At 36.1% G+C, this 21,935-nt stretch overlaps 1 protein-coding gene across 1 annotated transcript in view; it reads right to left on the bottom strand.

Annotated features, from left to right (window-relative positions):
• Nucleotides 1-21,935, bottom strand: part of LOC112047732 (scavenger receptor class B member 1) — a 109,358-nt gene extending 87,423 nt beyond the window's left edge. Inside the window, exon 1 of the mRNA XM_024084947.2 lies at nucleotides 21,684-21,935. The gene's annotated coding sequence lies outside the window, so the exon portion shown is untranslated. The remainder of the gene's footprint in view (nucleotides 1-21,683) is intronic.

Raw genomic sequence — 21,935 nt, 5'->3', positions numbered from 1 at the left:
CTTGGAACGCCCATTTTTGAGCATAGGCCTCCTCCATTTTTTTCCATGTGTCCCTGTCTCTCGCCAACCTTGTCCAGGTAGTCCCCGCTGCGTCGGCGATGTCGTCGCGCCAGCGTCGTCGCGGCCGGCCTCTCGACCGGCGCTCTTCGCGTGGGTACCAGTGCAGTACCTTTTCTGTCCATCGCCCGTCTGATGTTCTTGATATGTGTCCAGCCCAACGCCATTTTAGGAGACATGCCAGTTTTGCCGCGTCTATGATTTTTGTCCTTTTTCTTATTAATTTGTTTTGAATTTTATACTTAATTTTTAGGCCTAGCATGCTTCTTTCCATGGCTCTTTGGGAAACTTGTATTTTATAAATTATGTCTCTAGTAATTGGCCACGTTTGACAACCGTATAAAAGAGTTGGCGTTACTATAGAGTCCATTGCCTGTTTCTTGAATTTTATGTCCATACGTGACTTAAATATATGTTTTAAGGACCAGTATGTGGCCCAAGCTTTTTTAATCCGTCTTTCGACTTCATCAGCATAGTGTCCTTTGAAGGATACGTTTTGACCCAAGTACACATACTCGTCTACATATTTAATATCTTTGTCTTGTATTGAGACTTTTAATTGATTACTATTTGACATTACGCAAGTTTTTTCCAAGTTCATTTCCAAGCCACACTCTTTGCTACGGGAATCTAGAGTGTTAATCATATATAAAAGCTGTTCGTGATTTTTTGCTAATAAGACAATGTCGTCGGCGAAGCGAAGATTGCTTAAATATTCCCCATTTATATTAATTCCTAATCCCGTCCAATTTAACTTTCTAAAGATATACTCCAGGAGAGCAGTAAAAAGGTTAGGTGAGATTGGGTCACCTTGTCTTACTCCCCTTTTTTCTTCGAAGGCTTTTCCTCTCTTTTCGAGTTTCACTATCGCTTTGCTCTTCGTGTATATTTCTTTGAGGACATTTATATATTTTTCGGCAATATTTTGACTTCTCAAAGCGCACCATAAGGATTCGTAAAAAATTGAATCAAATGCTTTGGAGTAATCAATAAATGCTATGTAAATTGGTTTTCCATACTCTACATATTTTTCCATAATCTGGCGTAGAGTAAAAATATGATCCAAGGTAGAGTACTTACTTCGAAAGCCTGCCTGTTCTCGGGGTTGGTGAATCTCGAACTCTCCTTTCAGCCTATAGAGTATTATGTTTGTAAATAGTTTATAAAGCCCCTGTAATAAACTAATAGGACGATAGTTATTAATATCCTGGGGGTTGCCCTTTTTATATAGTAATGTTATCACAGAAGTTTCCCATTGTTCCGGTATTTTTTCTTGTTTCATAATATCGTTGAATAATTCGGTTAATATAGGAGTTAATGGCCCGGCTATTGCTTTGAGAGTATCATTCGTTATGTTGTCTTCACCTGGGCTTTTCATACATTTCAAGGAGTTGATACCGCGTCGGATTTCACTCTCTAGAAAAACAGGGATCTCTGCTACATTATTTTCTTTCATGTTGATTTCCATTTCATTTGGCGTGTTGTACAAATTTTGGTAAAACTTAGTAGCTTCCCTAATAATGGTGTTTCTATTCGTAGTGGTCGTGCCTGATGAGCTTTTTAGAGTTGGTATCCACTCTTTAGTATTGTTTAAGCGTCTATTTCCACGTTTTACAGATCTCTTTTTATTCAATTCCTCTTCAAATACCTTTAACTTGTAGTTCTCTTTGTTCTTTTTTAGAGCTTCCCTAATTTTTTTATGAAGATATTTTAAACGTTTCTTATCCGAGTCTGTTTTTAATACTTTGCTTTTAAGTTCAGTTCTTTCGGAAATCAATTTCCTTACTTTGTCTGTAACAAAAAAATGGATTCGATCTTCTTTTTTCCTAGCTGGTAATGTGTTGACGCTTTCACGAATTGTATATATAAGATTTGTATACGATTTTTGAATGTCATTGGTAGCTTCTGTTGATTTTGATAACTCTGTAAAAGCATTTTTTACGTGTTCGCATTCAATTGGCAGATATCCTGACCGATTTCTTCCAAAAGTTCTTCTCTGTTTGGGTGTCTTTTTGGAAATGGCAAGAGTAGCTCTGACCAATCTGTGGTCAGTTGGGTGCGAGGTGTTGATTACTTCCATATTTTGGATGCAGGATGTGTCATCTTTTTTGGTGATAAAGAAATCGATTTCATTCAATACACGTCCATCAGGCGATTGCCACGTCCATTTTCGAGTTGGTTTCTTTTTAAAGTGGCTATTCATTATGTATAGTTGATTTTCGAAACAAAAATTAATAAGTCTTAATCCTCTATTATTTCGGGTTCCATATCCCCATGGACCCATTACTGTATTGTCGTCTGGTTCGGGATAACCAATTTTTGCATTGAAGTCTCCCATTACATACGTTTTTGATAGAGTGTTTTCTAGGACCAATGAAATGTTATTGTAGAGACACTCTAGTTCTTCGTCAGACGCTTTTTCGGTTGGTGAATAGACTTGAATTATACTGGTTGGGATAGTATCTATGTTTATATCCAATCTAGCGACTCTATCAGAAATGGCCATAAAATCTATTACATTATTTTTAAACTTCTTTTTAACCATAAATCCTACGCCGTTTTTCCCACTTTTCTTTCCTGTGTAAAACAATATGTAGTTGTCATGCTCTATAATATGTGTACCTTCTTTTTTAACTTCTGATAGTCCTAATATGTCCCATTTGATATTTTGTAGAGCATGTTCTAATTCTTCTAGACGGCCAATTCCTACAAGAGATCTTACATTAAATGTACCAATGTAATATAGATGCTGAATGGAGGGTGGAGGTCTACTACTCCCTCGGGGACCAGCCGGCTTGGGAGAGATATTGTTTGTATTTATTACAGAATTTTCTACGGATTGGAGAGAGGCTTTTCGTTGCTATGGTCTTTGTGTCTGTTCTATAGAATTTGTAATATTATTTTGAGAAGATGAAGATGTTGTGATTGGTAGAGTTGGTTTCGGTGTCATATATGATTCAATACTGGTTTTGTTCTTTTTACGAGTATTATTGTTTAACAGAGGTTGGTTGGTTTCTGGTAGAGCATCTGGGGAGGCAGGTGGTTTTCTTTTATTATTTCTATGTTTATGTTTTGGGCTTTCTTGTAGAGCTCTTGTTTTATTTAATAAGGGGCTCTTTCTGTTTAATGTTATGATTTTGTCATACTTTATCACAACATTTTCCCCTTTTTCTCTTCTAGATAAAAATTCTTCTTGTAACTCTTTCCTTTTTTGTAAAATTTTAGGTGTGAAATCCTCTTTTAGGTAGACTCTTGTATTTTTTAACAAATTCTTGCTCCGTAAGACCTTCAATTTTAAACCCATTGTTGTTAAAGTTACCACGACAGGTCTAACATACCCCTTCTTTTTCCCCAGTCTCTTCACCGACTCTATGTCTCTTTGATCACATGGTATCTTCATAACTTTATTTAATAAGTCCAATACTATTTCTTCCAACTGACTGTAGTAATTTTCTTGTTCTTCTAGTCCGAAAATTATAATATTCCTTTTCTTCAATTGTTGATCTAGTCTATCTAAATGCATCTGCTGCTGTTCTAATTTTTGTTCTAGTTCTTTCGTTTTTACTTCTATATTTTCAAATTTTTGGTTTATATTTTCATTTATGGTTTTTAAATCTTCCTGTACTTTGGCCATGTCTTGCTTTTGGCATTGCATATCTTCCCTAATTTGCATCAAAATTGTCATAATTTCGTCCATATTTATAACAGCGCCCTCTATTGTTGAGTAGTTAAAATTCCAGTGCTTCCACCTAGTGAGAAGTTTGCGAAGTATTTTAGAATAGGTAATTTATTTTTCTACTCGTCAATAGATGGCAGTAGTCATATAAGTCTTGTATTTTTGGGATTTTAATATTATTATTTCAATACAATTTAGTTAGAAATGTCACTAATTCAGTATGGCAGACGTTAATTTTGTATAGCATTATTGTTCAAGTCACTTTTATTTCGATTATTGTCCTTTACGTACTCATTAAATAATGTCCATGTAGGTATGTCAATAAAAACGGTATTTCATCATTTTCACTTTAATTCATATATATGTCAATAATTATCGTCACAGTCACTTAAATTTATGTACTTACAGTTTTTGTTGAACACTTAAATAGATTTTCGAATCACTTTTAAGATTTATATGGTAAATATGGAATTGACCTACTGAACATGACCTTGAGTACAGACAAACATATGATAGTTACACGACACTTTTGAATTTTATTTAGCTGCAATATAGTCCTTTTAAAGTTTTTACAACATTAGAGTACTAGATTGAGTTGATATTAGATTATAATTCACAGATGCTACGTTTTATTAAAGTTTATGCGCAACTATTTCATAGTTTTGTTAACGTTTTCACTGTTGTCATTGTTATGCCAGTTTATTATTGTTTTTCACAACCTTTTTGATCGCAAACGTTATCACTGAGCTATCACCACTTTATGTATATAATTTGATCAGATTTATGTGTAAATTTGAACAAAAAACTATTTTTCACAAATTAAATAACGGGAGCCCGCGTATGCGTCGCGACGGTCGCGCCCTCTCTCCTTACTGCCATGATTGTGATAGCTGCATAAAATCTATACTTAATATTATAAAGCTGATTAGTTTGTTTGTCTGTTTGCTTGAACGCGTTAATCTCAGGAACCATTAGTCTATACAAAATATCAAGACTATAGCCTGCGATATTTTGCTTCACATACGCAATAACATCACGAATATTCGCATTATTGTTCCAGAGCTATCTCTTAATCCACTTTACTTTAAAGAATTGATTTAAATTTTTAATCCGAGTTTATAAATATGGCCGTTAGACTATAATAGTATCGTACTTAGAAATACATTTAATAATGGCATTGAATCTATAACCTAGGATTTCAAACACTCTTTATGCTTTAATCTATGAGCTATCGAAGTTTTAAATCAATAAATCAGGTTGTTAAATTGAAGGCAATTAACTATTTTCATACAGGAAATACCGTGAGTGAGTTGCCAAACCGCGTTACGCGAATAACAGGTGGTTATGATACAAATAACATCGCGGAGATTGATATGATGCAATTCGTAAGCGAAATCCATACTAATATGTACTCATTGTCTCGTTGATAACTTAAAATAGGCTTAGAATTACTACGTCATGGGTGGGGCTATGAAATACTTTTTAGCTTTTCTTGGATGTAATAAACTCTCAAGCACCAAGCAGCCCGGAGTTTGGAAGTCGGTGTTGTTATACAGGGGGTATAAAAGCCAAAAGACGTAGGTTTCGGTCATTATCATTAACATAATGGGGCAGACTCAAAGGTGATTACAAAAATAAGAAAACTAATGTCGAACAAAGGTTATGATTCACATAATTTGTCAGGATAACTTAATTAACAAATCAAACTGTAAAAAAAATAAGACCCTAGAATGGCAGAGAATGAAGTCACGCAACGTGACTTCATTCTCTGCCATTTCTGACTTTAACCCTACACACAACGTTGTGAACGTTGTGTGTAGGGTTAAAGGTACCTTTGACTGTTAACAAACACTCCCCTTTTCCACTCAAGTCATCCTCCCCGCCTATCCCAAGTAACCCATAAAGAATTACACAACAAGGGATGTGGACGGCTCGAACGCCAAGACACGAGCACACTGAAGCCGTCCGTAACGCAATCGTTGCAACGCGGCGATAACAGGCTGATAATGGTTCTTTTTATTCTTTACAAGTTAGCCTTTGACTACAATCTCACCTGATGGTAAGGAGGATGAAAATCAACACCCTTTCGGTTTCTACACGTCATAGTACCGGAACGCTAAATCGCTTGCCAGTACGTCTTTGCTGGCTGAAGACTCCCGCCAGCCAAACACACATACATACTTACATGGTTACATAGTCAAAACATACTAAGCCCAAGATCCAACTTGGTTTGGGTTGTTGGGTCAAAGCCTAAAATGTCCTATTTATAACCGATTTCAAAAAGGAAGAGGTTCTCAAATCTATTGTTATTTATTTATTTTATTGTATGCAATGTAAAATAAAATTGGCCGATAATCATGATTGTTTTTTTCTGTATGAAAGGTAGGTATTATTCTTGGTTGACTTTCTCCAATCGTAATTTTAACAAGCATCAGTTTTTGGCCCTCCACTACACTATACGATATGGTGGGAACAATTATTTTACGCTTTCAGAATTAAAAACATCTTTTGTTCTTTACAACTTGCGATAAGAAACTAAGTAGGTAGGTACGTAATGTTTACATAACTTGGGACAAAAAACAACATTTCACTTCAAGAGTTAAGGGCATAACGTGTAATGGCTCTTAATACAAATTAAAATAAGAAACTTAAAACTTATAACTCTTAGGTCTCCATTCACACTATCACAGAGTTTATGTACGATACAGCTGTTTTTGTATCAAAAATAAGAAAACCAATTCAACTGGCTTTTTGGCTTTTTGGCTGGAATAACACATAGACTCTTTGTCTCGAAAAAATACATAGTTTCCCGAGATTTGCAAAAAAATATCGTGAGGAAACCTGCACACTTGAGAATTTTCTTGATTCTCTATAATATTTGTGAAGTCTGCCAATGCACATTGGGCCAGCGTGGTGGACTATTAGCCTATTAACATCTCGTTCTGAGAGGCATTAGATTTAATTTAAAGCAAATTCTTGCTCAACATCAAGCCGAATATGGTGATGATGAATTGAGAAAACACTATTTTATAAAATCAGAGACATACACTTCTATTTTATTTTTATTATTAGACTAGCGGACGCCCGCGACTTCGTCCGGGAGGGATAAGTTTTTCACAAATCAAGCGGGAATGGGAATTTTTCCGGGATGAAAAGTGTGTTACACCACAGTAAAATCTATTTTCATACCAAATCACCACCCGCTCCATCCAGTGGTTTGGGCTGTGCGATGACAGATCATAATGTCAGTTAGCCACCTTTGAGTTCTATATATTCAGATATTTTATGGGAATATTAATCATATCCTGGTATAGTGTTCTAAGAAAATACGTCGGTAAGAGACTTCATAAATTAAGAAATTAAAAATATATTTAGGTGACCATAAATTCTACATCATTCAGCATTAATTAACAAGTATTTCACCCAAAGCCGGATTAGGGTTACATGATAGCCCACAGGTGAAGCAATCTTCACCTGTAGGCTATCAAAGAATTCATTTTAAAATATGTACCGTAGGTAGAATATGGTAATCAACTCTCGAATGTTGAAATTTCTTAAGTTGGTTTTTTCCCAGTCATCGCTGGTCATCCCTATACGGGATGTCCTAAGTAGTTGCTTAAATAGCTTATAGGCTAATCCAGGACTGATATCACCCTGCAACTTATATCTAGTAGAGATCAGGGTAGACTTTGCCGGAGTAAGGCTCAATAGCTAAGTTCAAATCACACATAACTGCGGCACGGAATATACATAAATGTAAATGTTGTTCTCTGTTGTTGTTGTTGTTGGTCGAACCCCCACTGGGTGGACCGAGGACATCAACTGAATTGCAGGGAGCCACTAGATGCTAACGGCTCTAGACCGTTGTTTTTGGAAGTCCATGCAAGAGTCCATGCAGTGGTTGTCCATCAGCTGATAATGATGATGATGATGAGGGGGTAATGTTTGAATCTACTGAACTATTTGAAAATTCGTTCACCATTAGGAACCTACATCTTCAGCAAATAACGTAAGGAACGGAAATTACTCGTACGTTGAAGTTAAAAATAATTGTTCTTTATGTATCTAATAATGGAGCTAAATATTTATGAAAACAACAAAATATTATTTTCTCGTTCTGTAACCATTTACTCGTATATCTACAAGGTTTCATCTGTAGAGAGTCGGTTACACGCAGTTTAGTAATTATGTCGCACTCGTATGCGGATACTTAAATCATTTACTGCCTTGCGCCAAAGTCTATGACATTTCTCTCAGACTTATACTCGTAATGTTACAAAATTGCCATCTAAATTTCACATAACTTCACAAGTTTCTTTTTTTTTTTTTATTCTTTCCAAGTTAGCCCTTGATTACAATCTCACCTGATGGTAAGTCATGATGCAATCTAAGATGGAAGCGGGCTAAACTTGTTAGGAGGAGGATGAAAATCCACATCCCTATATCGGTTTCTACACGACATAGTACCGGAACGCTAAATCGCTTGGCGGTACGTCTTTGTCGGTAGGGTGGTAACTAGCCACGGCCAAAGCCTCCCACCAGCCATATAAGTTAATATATAAGTTTTATAAATGAACATGCCTTGTTATCCATCAATCATCATTATAACATTATTTAAAATACTATTACAGGGCTAGGCTTCCTTTCCTATAGAAAAGAGGGGAGGATTTATGGAGACCTTCTAGACCAGGAGTTCCTAAAGTATGGATCGCGACCCAAGAGTGGGTAAAGCGCTAGCTTATGTTATTACTAGTAGAACGAACCACGTTCATATTCTATACGTACTAAAAACCTAACCAGAAAAAATATGCCTTCAAATAAGTAAACCACATCCAAATCGCAACAGTTTGTAAATCACAGACATACAGACACACACAGGCGGACACACAAAAAATAAATTGTCTGTCTGTGATTTCAAAATAACTGTAAAATAGCTATTAAGCAGTAACATAGCTATTTTTATGATACGTCATCCAACCATATTCGGCTCACTGCTGAGCTCGAGTCTCCTCTCAGAATGAGAGGGGTTAGGCCAGTAGTCCACCACGCTGGCCCAATGCGGATTGGCAGAATTTACACACGCAGAGAATTAAGATAATTCTCTGGTATGCAGGTTTCCTCACGATGTTTTCCTTCACCGATTGAGACACGTGATATTTAATTTCTTAAAATGCACACAACTGAAAAGTTGGAGGTGCATGCCCCGGACCGGATTCGAATCCACACCCTCCGGAATCGGAGGCAGAGGTCATATCCACTGGGCTATCACGGCTTTTTTATTTTTATGATACTAAAACATAATCAAGCTTTTTTGTTTTGAATTTTTATCTGTTTATCTGTGTTCCTGTCTGTCTAGACTCTAGGCTAATCTCTGGAACGGCTCAACCGATCGTAATGGGACTTTCACTGGAAGGTAGCAGAAATTGTGGAACATCTTAAAGGCTACTTTTATCCCGATTTGTGAAAAACAGAAATTCACGCGTACGAATCCTACAAAACATTGAGAATAATATGCACATAGATAACTTAAGTTCACTTCCTTCATCTAACATGTTTAAGCGGCAAACAAGATAAATTACGTAGAATTATATTAGTAAATATTAAAAGCAAACTCGGTTACACTTCATTTGTAATTTGTAAAGTACTCATACCGTCCATATCCTATTGTTACAGACCTTGAACATTATGCCTTAAGGCAATGCTCATCCTCTTTATACCGAACCAAAGTCGCTAATTATACTAACGAAGTTTCGACAAGAAACGTGTTAATGTACCTACCTATTGCGCAGCATGAAAATTGTTATAACTACGTCGATATTATTTCATTTGTGTATGTTTTAGTACTTTTTCTGGCTGATGAATGCTGTGTACGACTTATTGTCGGTGGTTTTTCACGAACATGTTTTCATATCGCTATCAACCCATATTCGGCTCACTGTTGAGCTCTAGTCTCCGCTCAGAATGAGAGGGGTTAGGCAATAGTCCCCTAATAATAGGCCCCATACGGATTGGCAGACTTCACACACTCAGAGAATTAAGATAATTCTCAGGTATGCAGGTTTCCTCACGATGTTTTCCTTCACCGTCTGGGACACGTGATATTTAATTTCTTAAAATGCACACAACTGAAAAGTTGGAGGTGGCCCCGGACCGGATTTGAACCCACATCTTCCGGAATCGGAGGCAGAGGTCATATCCACTGGGCTATCACGGCTCTCTAATGTTCATATATCATTTGATTTTGTGGCTCTTTGTGAAAATAAGTGTACTAAATATGGAAAATATAACAATCCTCTCCGTATCCCACGTTGCTCTTCGAATACCGAATATCCTACAGGAGTCCGGAGATGATACTACAATGTCCAATTGCGAAAACAAATCAAAATACGCAATACGCTCCGGTTTCGGAGTGAAAGGTACGTAGAGGATTTTTAGTGGCTATGGACATCTTGTATTCGTCAGTCTTTGACAATGAATAAATTAACTATTCATTGTAAATAAATATACGAGTAGGTAAGTCCGTGATTACCGTTATCCGCTTTTGATGCTTGCAAAAAATATATAAGGCGACGGTGAGCCTTACATCTATTTTTGTAAGCATCAAAAGCCTATTTAGGTTAATTTAAATAAAGACTTTAAGAGTTTGTGAATCCTACGAAAATCACATAATAGGCAAGCAAGGCGAAGACATTACAGATCGAGTGCTTGCCATAGCTAGACGAACCTCATTTTATGAAAAGCTGATAATTTATCAACCTGGAACGGTTCGGGATATCATGAAAAATTAAGTCATCAGTCTCCAGACTTGACCCCCGCATGAGCTTCGCGACTCGCATAACCAGTCGGGTCTAAGACGGGTTAAAGTTCTCTTTTTTTAATATTTAATGGCGTTTGTCGAATGTAATTTGTACGGTTGAGAGTCTGGGCCATAAAAACATTTCAAAAGCCTAAACTCTGTCCATCGTACTTACCTATTGTAGCGGTATAAGTTTATTCACTAAAAAGTGAATAAAATTATTTTCTTTCTTCTTTCTTTCTTGTATAGACTGACGAACTTTCTGCGTTCACAAAATTAGGCGAGGTTTTTGACGGCCTCCGTGGCGCAGGGATATGCGCGGTGGATTTAATGACGGAGGCCCTGGATTTGACCCCCAGCTGGGCAGCTTGAGGTTTTCCTAATTGGTCCAGATCTAGCTGGTGGGAGGCTTAGGCCGTGGCTAATTACCACCCTACCGGCAAAGACGTACCGCCAAGCGATTTCGCGTCCCAGTATAATGTCGTGTAGAAACAGAAAGGGATATTCATCCTACACCTAACAAGTTAGCCTGCTTTCATCTTATTCATCATCACTTACCGTGAGATCGTGTTCAAATGCTAACTTGTATAGAATAAGAAAAGGCATGTCTGACTATCGCAGGCTCTCAGACCATTAGCCCATCCATCGCGACTCGACCTTAACTCCTATATAAGTTGTAATTGCCCAATTATTGGGTTAAGGCTGTGACACAGTACGACAGAGAGGCCACGCTGTCACGACACGATGCGCACATTACAATTACATAAAAATAATTATTATAATGACTTCCGCTGGCTTATCTTTAAATCGCCTCGATTGCCTAACAACGAAAACTGAAAGTCATGACACCAGTGGCTCAACGACCCGAAATTAGTCTTGGCCTCGGAATTACGGGCCTTAAACCTTTAAAAAAAATGTATGGGGATGAGAATCGTTGTCGGTAGGACAGGTCATCGATTTATCAATCAGATATGTCATATTATGTAATTCCCATACATTATTTTAATTTTCGAAGCATTAACAGCTGAAAAAAGAGAACTGATGTGTAGGTTCTAACTAAAGTTATCCTATATAGGTACCTTCTGACGATTGTAAACAGATTTATTGGATTAAGCTATTGTGTACTCGTATATTATTAATGGAATAAATTAAAAAAAAATTTATGCTAGCGAACCCTGCCCACCATGAAACCACTCTGTGGCGAGTGAGAGTGAGGAGAGTGGAGTAAGAGTATCCAACTCTACAGAGACAGACTCTATAACTTATAGTACACTGCTGGGCACTGGATCACTCTCACTCACTAAGAGAGTTAGAGAAATATGCACTCTGCTCATGGCGTTGTTTTGGTGCGTATTGTGAATTTCTCTGAACTAAAATAATTGGTTCTAATAAATATTTCTTAATATTATTCTATAAAGGTTATTCAAAATAATTTGTTGTAGTGTTTTGAATAAAAGAAAAAACCATTTCTGACTTTTAAAAATATACTATGAATGGTTTCTATCAAGCACATATTTCTCATATCCATATAAGTGGATTATTTCGTAAACATTCATATTAACAAAATAAACTTATTTTAAAAGGTGAGGAGTTGCTACACGATTCGCAATAATGTTTTGGTTCAGATCTTGCTTAATCGCTCCTTTATAAAGAAGATCAAGGTTAACTGTTGGCTATCTATAATACACATATATTCACACTATTGATATAATTATGTGTGTCAAATTGTTTTTCCCATTTCGGCCATGAGGATTAACTTCAGATTTACAGGTGCTAGGCAGACCCATAAATCTGAAACTGTAAGGTAGGTATTTTAACTTATACAATTTGTATGGGGTAGGTATGTAAGTCACCGTTAGATTGTAAAATACGTTAGTTTACAATCTCACTCGTGATATTATAATCTGCCGTTATATTGTGAACTGAAAATACTGATTACAATTTAACGTGTTATTTTTCGATATATTATAATCTATCGGAAGTGAAGGAATCTGAGGAAACTTGATGTCCTGATGTTTTACCTTGTGGGGGGTCGACCAACACTACGCTTTTCGGTGCGGGGTCGCCAATCCAGCACCTTGGGACACCAACGTCCATCGGCTCTTCGAGCTATGTGCCCTACCTATTGCCACTTCAGCTTTGCGACTCGCCGAGCTATGTCAGTAACTTTGGTTCTTTTGCGGGTCTCCTCATTTCTGATTCGATTACGCAGAGAAACTCCAAGCATAGCTCGCGCCATAGCCCGCTGATTGACTTTGAAACTTTTTATGAAGGTCACAGTAAGCGACCAAGACGTTAAGCCATAAAGCAGTAATTTTAGTTTAATTTATGACATGTTGGCATAGAAACAAATTACCTAAGTAGATACTATGTAAGGTGTGAATACTGAAATCGCCTCCTTTGAAAACTCTTTTCCAAAGTATATATCTGCTATATTTTTTCCTTGTAACGTCTTGACGATAATGCTTGATTGTGTATTTTTTTAACACATTTGATTGTTATGTAGGTACCTACCATAATTTTGAACGCAATAATTCTACTAATGTTGTGACTCTGAACTGTAGTTTCTCAACCGAGACCTTAAACACAGTCACGTAAGTTCCGTTGAGATAAAATAAAAGAAAATTATCCGCCTAAGGTAATGTACATACTGAAGCGATATTGCGAAACGATAGCGATAAAACTATTTATAGCGGACCAAATAATATGAGTCACGTGCCCACGATATTCTAATTGGTCTAACAGAATTATCAAACTACTATACCAAACCATTTCTAGACTTCATCTTTAGCATATATTTTTCCAGTGACGATGAAAAACGGGCATTCGGTAATTTTGATCCAAAAATGCTATTCTATTATAGTCCTAGGTATCCTGGCATAACAATAAACTTTTAATGTTTTGTTTCGTTGATATTGGGACATGATAAAAGAAGTTTGAGTATAAATATTTATGGTCCAGGATCCGGGGAACATCTTTACAATTTATTAATCAAGTTAATTATTCGTAAAGAGCTTCATCTTGATGAGACGCTCAACTTTTTTGTCTACGTAAATTCTTGTCAGGGTAAAAAAACTTGATAGTAATCAATTGTAAAAATGCTCCTCGGATCCTGATCCTATTTTAGGCGTCTATCAAATAAGGACTAGTTTAGTTTAGATTTAGTTTAGTTTAGTTTAGATTTAGTCCAATATCGCACCGCTGTCTCACTGTACGCTTTACTTTACAGCACATCCGCACTTATTGTGTCACACGCCTAACGTAATGTCGCAATACGACCTTACGTGAGTTGCATACGCCGTGCTCGGTGAAAACTGAAGCCGACACGATGACTACCCAATTCGAGTACCAGATTTTCACTTAGTCAGAGGGAAATGGGGAATATTGGGTATTTCTTACTTGTTATTGGCATCATTGCGTCGTTTTTATACTAGTAGTATGTAGTTAAAATTATACTATAGTATTTGCTTCTTAATCATCATCATCATCATATCAGTCGATGAACGACTGCATTACTTCGACGGCCGCGTGGCGCAGTGGGTAGTGACCCTGCTTTCTGCATCCACGGCCGTGGGTTCGATTCCCACAACTGGAAAATATTTGTGTGATGAGCATGGGTGTTTTCCAGTGTCTGTGTGTATTTATACATTATATAAGTATTTATATGTAGTATATAATTGTATATTAATATTATAATATCAACTATCTTAGCACCCATAATACAAGTTACTCTGTATGCTTACTTTAGGGCTAGATAGTGATGTGTATTGTTTAAGTATATTCATATTAAAAAAAAAAAATACTTATAGGCCTTTTTTAAGAGCTCCAAAAGACGACAGTCCTGTCCCTGTAGCCAAGTGACACGTCGATTACCTTTCTACGATCGCAAACGCTTCGGAAACTAGAAAAATGTATGGGAATGACAGATCTTGATCACGTCACCTGTCAATAGCAAATGTCATTCCTATACGAGTACATTTTTCTAGATGTCGAAGCTTTTGCGATCGTAAATAGAGAATCGACGTGCCACTTGTCTACAGTTGCTGAGCCGCTTGCATCCAAGTTATTCCTGAGACTCGCATAATGCCATCCCTCAAAGTGGGGAGGTTGACGAATACTGCGCTTGCCTTTCCCTTACACCCCGATCAACAACAAGCGAGTCGCGAGTCGTGGATGCAGGCGGCTCATCATCGTACGAGTAGAGTTTGGAAGGCCTATGTCTAACAGTGGACGTCTATCGCTGATGAAAGTGTGAGTGAGTATAAATTACAGACAGCATGTTTGTGGGTGAAACTAAAGGATGGTTATACTCGTAAATTGACATATTCGTGTCTGTTAATTATTGCTAAACAATGGTTTTTTTTTTTGTTAACGGCTTTGATGTCACATGCCTTGGTTATTTTAAGGAGAAAGGGGATATTGGTCTTTTTAAAAAGTCAAAATTTGTATTTTTAATATTATTATAAAGAACTCCTAATTGAAAATTGGCGGCATAAGGTCAATGTATAGAAAAGTTGTAAATTTAAATATTTTATACGAGGTCTTATAAGTTATTAGCAATATTAGCCTTGATTGTAACAGAAGCTAATAAGTGTTATTACACAAATAGCTCATTGCGATTGTAAGGTGTAAAGTAACCGCGTAACAATAGATTTCATATTGGATATCTCATATCGCAAACCAAAACCACATGGTACTCTGTGAGAACGAAGTTTTGGAACAAGTAGGTGTTATTGTTATTGGTGTAGACAGTCACCTACTTGACTTTTTTATTACAAGCTCACCGATGAGCCCTGTTAGAAATAGCTCTATCACTACTAATCTTTTTTTTACATGTTAGCCTTTGACTACGATCTCACCTGATGGTAAGTGATGATGCAATCTAAAATGGAAACGGACTGATTTGTTAGAGGTAGGATGAAATATTATGACCCTATAGTCGCCAACCTGCATACGATGCATATAACGAGACACGCCATCTAGCCATCTAGCAGCATGGTGTGTCGAAGCTCCAAGTCAAGGGTGTCAGTGTAGAAGGCCATTCAAACAGGCTGATTTGGATGACAACTAAATCCGCTGTGCCTTCAAAATCTACCGACATCAATAGTAATAATTTAAAATTATAAATTAGAAATCACCATGAACAATCGGTCTCGGAAACGCGAACGCAAGATTAGTTTCATAAAAGAATAAGATTTATAATCAAGCAATCAGAGCGTTTCCACGTTCAACAATCCGATTTCTGTGTTGGACGAGCAATTATGTTACATTTGACAGCGATCTCACCTGATGGAAAGTGATTAAAATAAAAATTACTCCCATTCAACTACTTACCACTTTGTTTATAATTGTATTGAATAGGCTGTAGATGAATGTGGTACTGACTATGGGAACACAGAATGCCATCTGACAGTGACAGTACGAATATTTACGAGTATGTTACATTTGACAGCGGTCTCACCTGATGGAGATTGATTAAGTTAAAAAATCTACAGCTATTTACAGCTTTGTATATTAACGATATTTAACAGGAAGCGTGTGAATGTGAAACATAACTCAGAGGGTGTATCATTTGGAGAGTTGTACGCACCCTCTAGGTCTAGTCAAGGAACAAGCAATAAGTTTTCTGTCTAATGTTGAATTATTATTAGAGATTAGCATTTGACGAATTCATTTACAGATATTAATGTATTGTTCATATTATGCAAGTAAGAACATGTTTTACAAAGCATCTTCACCGTGTAACATAATCTATAGTTTATCCCCGTATTCCCACAGGAACGAGAACTAACTGAAACCGCAGAGCGTCTGCTAGTTATATACATAATAACACGTGTATATAATTTGTATTTAATGTAAAAATAAAAGGTAAACGGGCGGCTAGAATAAAGTTAACGTTAAGCAAAGAAAATCGCTGCTCAACAAGTGGCATGCAAATTGGTATTATTCACGGTAGTGAAGAGTCAATTTGCGATTCACGTAAAGGTTTTCTCTTTGGAATTATCTTCCGCTAGAATCAATCAACTACCATACATTAAGACTATCTTTACTAAGTTAATACATTAATAATAGTCTTTTAATGGTAATATTTTTCGTGAGACCTAAATATTTTAAACAAATCTTGAGGAACAAATATTGTGTTGTTCTTCTTAATATTTTAAAATAAGTAATTAGTTAAAATATTGTAAATAATTTCCCTGGTCTTTATTATTTTAATGTTATAATAAATATTTATTTATACCTAATACATATAGTTTGTTTGTTTAGTTTGTATTATAGTGATCTGCTAGTGGCTCGGGCTAGGCTAGTACTTACCTGATCGTAAGACCACAGCCCAATATGCAGGTAGCCCAATTGAAACCAGGACATATCATTCGGACCATCCTTATATCCACGGTGTCAGATGAACTACAAATACATTGACGATCCATGTTCAGCTCACTATTGAGCACGAGTCTCCTCTCAGAATGAGATAGGTTAGACTAATATTACGTGATTTATATCTGTCATTCCCATACATTTTTCTAGTTTTCGAAGCGTTCGCGATCGTGGAAAGAGAATCGAAGTGACACTTGGCTATAGGAGCTTGTTCCGTGTAGCGATGGATTTCATGTGTCTCAAACAGTGAAGGAAAAACGTCGTGAGGAAACCTGCATATCTGAGAATTTTCTCAATTCTCTAGGTGTGTGAAATCTGTCAATCTAGCGTGGTGGACTATTTAGCCTAACCCCTCTGAGAGGAGACTCGAGCTTAACAGTGAGCCGAACATGGGTGGAATGAATTTGAAGTTCATCTAGCAACGTGGTTATAAGGCTGGTCCGAGAAGGTAATTAATTAGCAACTAAAGTCCATCGATTGGAACCAAACCGTCCCAAAACACCCTTCACCGAGCTCGGGTAAACCACATAGACCCACATAGAGCACATAAAAAATGACTATCACAATTACCCACCTACATATTGTGACATGCGCACGTAACGTATACGTAACGTCCACGTAACAAACTCGTTCTTTCTTTATATCCACATGTTATTTAAACTTAAACGTTTAAGTTGGCGTGACTTGCTTTTACCTACTTTTGCTAACTTGCTTTAGACAGTTTTAATGAAAAAAGATGGTATGGTACCTTCACCATTGCAGGTAAATTCAGATTTACAGGAATAATTAAATGATTCCACAATTTTAATATAAATCTTTTAATATTAGGATACATTATTATTATCTTAACTATATATCAATGATGACGAGATATTTGCCGAGAAGGAACTTTTCAAGGTAAACATACTTTACTAGTATCAAATAATCTTCGATGAGGAATAATTTTATTTATTATTTCAGAAATTTTTTTCTTTATTTCATTTTTTTGAGCTTTTTTTCATAGTAGACTCCTTAATCGAGCCAATTTATGTACCTTAAACATATTTAGCAAAATAGAAAAGGGAAAATGAAAAAAGAAAAAAAGAAAAATTAAATACTCGACATTTAATCTTTAAAATTACCAAACAGATTACTAGTAAAAAACCTAGGAGTAAACCTAAGTTTAGATCGAGCTGAAAGTACAAGACTTGTTTAACTTGTTTGATATGCTATAAAACTTGATATGAGTTAAACTCTGTATAATATACTTAATAAAAAAAACAGTATCAATAACTTAAAATTTCTGTATATCTGTTTCAGCTTTAAGTTTAAAACTGTAAATCGTTGTTTCTATTTTATTGTACTTTCTACAGATTTAGCTCTAAAATAGATTTCAACGCGCGCAAAGCTGTCCGTACTAAACATGCTAAGCTTTTCAACATTATCTCTCAGCAAACCATGAGTTTTTTGCAAAAGCACATAAATAATAAAAACCCCTATAGTTGAGTTTAGGCGTATATAATTTCTTTATAATTTATAAACAGTAGGAAACGAACCAACGCATTTGATAAGCAATATATAATATAAGTTTAAAAGACGTGATATTGATAAGTAACTGCTTAAACAATTCACATTCAAAGTCCAAAGTTTACATTTCCGAAATATAAACCAGTATTGAGCGAACCTCATAACATAATATTGAATATGATGAAACTGTTTATATTTGAGTAACACTACCAAATGAATGTTTAACCTTCGCTTGAAGAAATAACATATTATATATTTTTAAATATAAATTTAATATTCATACTATTGCGACTGTTACACCAATCGTGTTTATTCGAATTAAAATGTACAACCATTTTCCATACATTACTGGGCCCAGATTTGATGAATGTACCGTTAGAATGTCCAAAATAGTGTCATTTATTAAATAACTAGCGGACCCGGTCAAGCTTCGCTTTGACTTATGTGGACTTCTTCCCTACCCCTACCCTACCCTACCCTAACCTACCCTACCCCCTCCCTACCCACCCTACCCCTAACATACTCCTGCTTATGAATTCATTTATTACAAAAAATGTGATAAATGACAACCGATTTTGTGCAATCTACTAAATATTCCGAACAAAGCCTAAACATTTGGTTTGGATAGGTGAACTCGGTCTTGAGTTCTAAAATTACAACGAAAAGTGGTTTTGATTTTCATATCTATGTAAATTATTTCTCTTGGAAAATCATAGACAACATAAAAAGACAAATTTAAAATGGTCGGTTACTATTGGACTGCCGTTCCTTGTATAATAGTAGATTGTTATACAAGGGGCTAAAAAGACCCATTATATACGAAGTATTTTTAGGGCCCGAGACGAAGGCGAGGGCCACCTAAATAGAAACCGAGTTTATAATGGGTTTAGTCCCACGTGTTACACTCTGCTTTTCACTACGATTGCGAGAAAATAAAATAGTTTAGTACAATATTCAATGATTTATATTAATTGAAAATTAAATGTACAAAGTCTACAATATTGGATATTAAGGGAGATGCTTTTACCCGGCAACATAATTTTCGACTCCTCGTGGGATAAACGTGGGAGATAATAGTTTAAAAAACTCCTTCGTAAGTGAATCAATTCGTTGTTGTTTTCTCCACTTTACCTAGGTAGGTATTTAAGTAAATGCGTCTCGACTTTGATGGTAACAGATTGAAAATTTCATCCATCTCCAAATTAGGATCACCATTCTCACTAGATGAAGACAACAATAACAATTAACGTTGAACAATATGTAAGTTACGGTCACAAATTTACAATAAATTTCTTGAAAAGATCAAGTGTGTATTATTCACGCCAATTGTTTTTTAAATTCTCGCTTTTTTATTTTATTTTTCTTTCACATGAGAATAAGGCAAAAGTATTACACCGTACAGGATGTCCCATGTCTTCAAATCTCGCTCTATTCGCAACTCAATAAAAATTAAATAAAAAAATTAACGCAATCCACAGACAAGAACGCTGCATTTCATTCTAATTGCAAGTTTTAATTTTTATTAAACAATCAGGGCTTTATTTAATAAGATGATTCTATTTACGAATAAAACCTCCTTCGTTATAAAGTAGGCTAGTACTAGGCTAGTACTCATAACATACGAAAATTAAAAAAACAAAATTACTTTAGCCCCTAGATGCTAAAATGCTTGTTTAGCCCCGCTGTGGAGTGGTAATATGATAGTGTTTTTGAGCAAGAGTAGTGAAAAGATTTTTTTGTGAATTTTTTGGAAGGCATTACAATCGATACTGAAGCCAAAAATATTTTTTTTTCGATTTTTTGTCTGTCTGTCTGTTTGTCCGTGTTATTGTTGACCGGGTATCATGCTGAAGCTACTGAATGAATTTAAATGAAACTTAGCATAATTTGTGAACATAATACGTAGAAGGTTATAGAATTCTTTTTGTTGCGAAAATTAAATCAGAAGGGGATGAAACAGGGGTTGTCCTTCAGTTTTGTAAAATGATTTGTGGACTATTTATTACTATAAAATATGCGAAATATTAATGATAGAATGGGGTGAATTTGGGGGGGGGGCTTAGAGTTTCACGCGGAAAAAGTCGCGGGCGTCCGCTAGTTTAATATAAATCTCGGAAACAGGTCCAATAATTTTCATGAAATTTAAAAGAGGAAGGAAGGAGAAATTTATTAAGAGAAGAGGAGTTTTCGGGGGCGATACAACGGTTCCATTTGAAACAAAATATCAAACAAAAGTCTGTCATCCCATCCACATACAAATTATACCAAACAAAATACCACTAAGTCTCCGGGCTTGAATCAACAATAGTATAGCTAGCAAGGAAGCAAGAGCCGATATAGCCTAGTGGATATGACCTCTGCTTTCGATTCGGATGGCGGTAGGTTCGAATCCGGTCCGGGGCATGCACCTCCAATTTTTCAGTGGTGTGCATTTATGAAATTAAATATCACGTCTCTCAAACGGTGAAGGAAACCTGAGGGCATACCAGAGAATTTTCTAAACTCTCTGCGTGTGTCAAGTCTGCCAATCCGCATTGGACCTGCGTGGTGGACTATTAGCCTAACCCCTCTCATTATGAGAGGAGACTCGTGTTCAGCAGTGAGCCGATATGGCTGGGTTGATAACTCTTGTAATTGTTGATAAATCTTTTACTAATATGTATTCTTCTGTCCTACAAAGAAAATCACCGAATGCGGCTGGGTCTCCCAGTTATTATTATTAGCCAACAAATTGACAATCTATATTAATATCAGTGGTTAATAGCCATATTAATAAGGAAAAATCATATAATTATTATAATCATATAATCATATCATTATAACCTCCATTTTATATGTCTAATGTTATCATATATATTGAAGTAATATTAATGAATTGTAATTAGGCTTATTTGATTATATTGATTTACTAGCTGACGCTGCGCGGTTTTACCCGCAAGGTTCCCGTTCCCGTAGGAATACGGGGATAATATACAACCTTCCTCGATAAATGAACTATCTAACACCGAAATAATTTTTCAAATTGTACCAGTAGTTCCTGAAATTCTCGCGTTCAACCAAACAAACAAACAAACTCTTCAGCTGTATAATATTAGTATATATATAATATGCATCCTTCTTATAACTTAGTTATTAACAATGTTTTTCTAATCAATAAATCAGCATTCCGGCGTAATATCAGTTGCCGAAACCGATTGGAAATTTTTAAAAAGAAGGTAGGATAACGTATCTTCGACACGCTAAAACAAAATGAGATGCCGTCTCACTTACCTCTTGTAAATGACCGCAATTATTTCGAAAATATTTATGTAATAGTGTCACGTATTTTAAAACATTAAAACACAGCACAATTTATAACACATCAAAAAGAAATCACGAAGAATTTTGACTTGTGTCAAACGTTCCCGCCGCACGGTTCAAACTTTTTAAATCGGCCAAATCGTTTTTTTTCTATTTGGGTCTTTTTTATGTCGCGATCGACGCGCGACGCGTTTTACGTCGCTCCACTGACTAACTGCAACT

This window comes from Bicyclus anynana, chromosome 8, assembly GCF_947172395.1.
Source record: "Bicyclus anynana chromosome 8, ilBicAnyn1.1, whole genome shotgun sequence".
Classification (NCBI taxonomy): Eukaryota; Metazoa; Arthropoda; class Insecta; order Lepidoptera; family Nymphalidae; genus Bicyclus; species Bicyclus anynana.
The sequence above is the reverse complement of the archived record's forward strand: the minus strand, read 5'-3'. Positions and strand labels throughout refer to the sequence as shown.